We start from the raw sequence: 4,117 nt of genomic DNA on the forward strand, positions 1-4,117 counted from the left end.
ATGGCTATTTACAACCAAAACATTTACATACCCTTACTTGTTACCATTAGCCTATACATGCCATTATACCAAAGTAAGTTTCCTATTTTTACCAAAACGAGCTGAAGGATAATGTGATGATGCTCTGACCTATCTCCAACCTTCACGAGCTTTTAAATACTATAAAACAGGGGAAAGAAAACCAAATAAGCATTTCAAAGGCTTAGTAAGTTTGTATAACAGGAATTTAACTTACCATATAGTTTCACTAAAGATAAGCACATAAAAATGTATCCAAGCAATTTTGCTAATAGCCTAAAACACATAACTTCACCAATCATTTTAGTCAAGTAATTCACATAATACCAAGAACATAGATGAGCTCATCATTTAGTGATTGTAACGCCCCAAAAATCTTTTTTTTTTGTTTTTTTGTTATTGTGAAAATGTGACACAAATATGTATTTGCTTCAGTGGTTAAGTGTTCTGGGTATGTGTGGGAGGTCCTAAGTTCAAGCATTGCATTTAATTAAAATTTTTAATTAAAAGTATTTTTCTAACTTAACCCCTATTTCTAGCTAGTAGTCTTTTAATTAAAAGTTTGTAAGTACTTAATAGAATGGGCCTGCTGGTCTGGTGGTTAAGGGGAGTGTTGGTTGGCAGAGGGTCAGAAGTTTAAATCCCTGCGTAGGCGTAAGGACAAATATTTTTTATTTGCTTTTCGGTTGGTGAGTTTGAGTTGTGTTGGAAATCTGAGTAGTGGGAGTTTGGTAGAGAGAATTTAGGGCAGTGGATTTTGGGGTTATCAGATTTTTGAAGCATTATCATTTCCTTTTTGCAAAATTTTGGTTTTCCCAAAACTCCCCACCTTTCTGACACCATCTCTTCTCTCTTTCTTCTTCTCTTTTCATTTTTCTATTGTTAAACCCGAATTCTTCTTTCCATTCTTCTTTCTGTTTTCATCTCTTTTTTTTTTGTCTACCAAGCCTTTGTCACACGTTCTAGTAAATGAAGTTTCTACTCCTTTAACTTACGATTTTCCAACTTTGAATTTGAGGCGTGGATTAAGGGTCTCATCGTGCTTTTGTGTAATCAACTGTTTCGAGGTGTTAGGATAAGCTTTTCATCACTTAAGGGATGCGTTTCTCGTTTTAGATTTGATTTTAGTTCGATTAATTAAGTGATAAATTGAGTGGAATTGGTCAACTGTAGGTTCTGGAGTGCTTGGGGATCGTTTTAGCATCAGTCGAAACCAAGTGTGTACTCGAAAATACAGAAAACGATATTCGATGAAAGTCAAAAAAGTAAACTGTCGATGCTACACGGGCGAGTGATCGCCTATGTAGTAGGCCGTGTGCCATAACACGGGTGTGTGATCGATGAGGCTAGGCCGTACCCACAAGACACGGCCGTGTGATAGCCAGGTAGACCGTGTGCGACACACGGGCTAGACTGATTTGGGTCGTATGGGCCTCACGGGCATGTAGGTTCACACGAGTAGTCCACACGGGCATGTGAGATTCTAGGCCAAGCCGTGTGATCCATACGGCCAAGGCCAAATTATGCTGTATAGGCCACACGGGTAGGCCATATGATGTGTGAGCCCATTTAACTGAAATGTATTCTAAGGTTGCACGGGTCGCCCAAGTTGACTGCGAGCCTACTGTAGGGTCAGTAAGCATTATTTGACCCTTAAATGCATGAATTGTTTGTATGATGTATGTACTGAGCATGATGATTATATGAATGAACACTGAATTGTATGTATAACTTATATTCATGTATTAGCATGTCATATACTCTATGTTGCATAGCATTGGGTTGGGATGTTGATATTTGGAGGAAGTGTGCTGAAAGGCTCTTAAGCCTATTACCTGGCAGCTCAACTGCAATTTACTGATTATGTGTCGCATTTGGTACTACTTGGAGTGTAGGGATGGGTGGGTGTTTTAAACCCCATATGGAGTGTAGGGATGGACGGAGATGATGTGTAAAGGCTGGTTGGGTAGGACTCTATTTACTGATTGATGTATATTTGATACTGTTAATGTGATGGTCTTAGGCCCTAATGTATATTTGATACTGAACTGAAATGGGCTAAGGCCGAACTATTACTGAAACTGAAAAAAGCTTAGGCCTAGACTGCATTTGACTGTTTGTTATGATTGATCGTATGCATGTTTTCTGTGGAGATTGCACACTGAGTTTACGTAAACTCACCCCTTTCTTTTTTTTATTTGTACAGGTAATCCCCAGATTTAGACAGATCGATGCGGCAGAGGACTCAACGGTTACCACGTGTCTATTGAACGGTTTAGTTCCATTTAAGGTTTTTAATTCCTATTTTGGACTTTTTACCTTTATTTTGGATTCTAACAGTTTTCATGGATTTTTAAACTGTAAAATTCAACGAAAACTCGGTCTCATTAAAAATAACATCTTTCTAAACGCGAATGGTTTTCATGAAATGTCACGGTTTCTAAAGCTTTCGCTACATAGTATGTTTTTAAATGAAACAAGTTAACGAGAAAAAAATGTTGAAATTGACAAGAGATCAATAGAGGCTAGTAAACGAAAACGGTTTTAGACTGATTAACTCAATTTCAAATTTCATTACATGCGAAATCGCCAGATTCGGCAATAACATCTAGGGCAGGTTTGGGGTGTTATAATGATTTTCATATATATATATATATATATATATATATTTTATATCATTATTCCATATTACATGTACATTTGCATGACAAATCATTTCAAGTTCAGTTTAGCCATTTTAGAACTTTACCTGTTGAATTTATTTGAAATATCAATGAATACGCTCATGTAGTACACTTAAAGTGTACAAAATAGAAATCCATCAATTCATATCCAGGGGTACCCAATTAGGGCAAATAATCAGGAAGCACACTCTCGAGCCATATATCAGGATGCTCAGATGAGCCATGTAAAAAGATGCTTATCCGGGTTGAACAGGAAGCTCCTAAGAGTTTAGAACAGGAACCTTATGGAGCTTAATAGGTAACTCCGAAAAGTTATTAACAGGGAGCTCCGAATAGCATAACAGGAAGTTCAAGCGAGCCATGTCAGGAAGCTCATAAGAGCCTATGTTAGGATGCTCATGAAGAGCTGTGTTTGTGTCCACAATAAATGCTGGATCACAACAGATCGAATCATGTAACAGGATGCTCACAAAGAGCTGGGGTAGTGCGCAACACATACAGGATCACTACCGATCAGGATGCTCACAGGAACTATATAACATGAATGCTCGAGAAGGCTTTTAACAGGATTGCTCGTCCGAGCTATATTCTGTCTGCAACATATGCAGAACTATAATCAATACGGGGAAAATGCTATATCCATCAAATTTCATTATTCAAACAGAACTTATTATTTTCTGAACAATGACGGGCATGAGATTATTTCATACATTTATAACATTTATATAATTCATATAAACACATACCACACTTGATAAACCGTAATTTATACATATTTTTTATCCTATGCTTAGCACATTTATGGATGATTTCTCCTTAGATTTGGTGAATTTGATGCTCCTAATCCTTTAATTTCATGTTTTATACTTAAGTGAGCATATGAGAATAAAAAGAGCGAGAAACAGGCCAAAAACAGAGAAAATAGACCAACATGAAAAATCAACACAGCCTGGACTTTCTCACATGGGTAGTCCACACGACCGTGTCCATTTGGCAGAATCGAAGCACAACTTACACGGGTAGACCTCACGCCCGTGCTTATTTCACAGCCTTGACCACGGTCTGAAACAAATCGCACACGGGCATGTCACACGGGCGTGTCCTTGTCAAGCCCAAGTATAGTCCTATTTGGAAAAGGCCACTTTTGAGGGCTCTTAGGCATTCTAAAGCTTATTTAAACCCCTGATGAGGCACTAGAAAAGGGGACACGGAGTAGGAGGCAAGGAATTACTCAAGGAAAGTCGATTGATCCATCTCAGAAGCCGGATTCATCGTCAAGACTAAAGATCTCCCTTCAATTTTCTTCAGGAGTTTTGGGTTTTCTTTATGTTTTGTTATCTTTAGATCTTTTGAGATGTTTTCTTTCATAATTATGAACTAAACCCCCTAAATAACTAAGGGGAATGAAACCTAAG

The sequence above is a fragment of the Gossypium arboreum genome, chromosome 4 (assembly GCF_025698485.1).
Source record: "Gossypium arboreum isolate Shixiya-1 chromosome 4, ASM2569848v2, whole genome shotgun sequence".
Lineage (NCBI taxonomy): Eukaryota > Viridiplantae > Streptophyta > Magnoliopsida > Malvales > Malvaceae > Gossypium > Gossypium arboreum.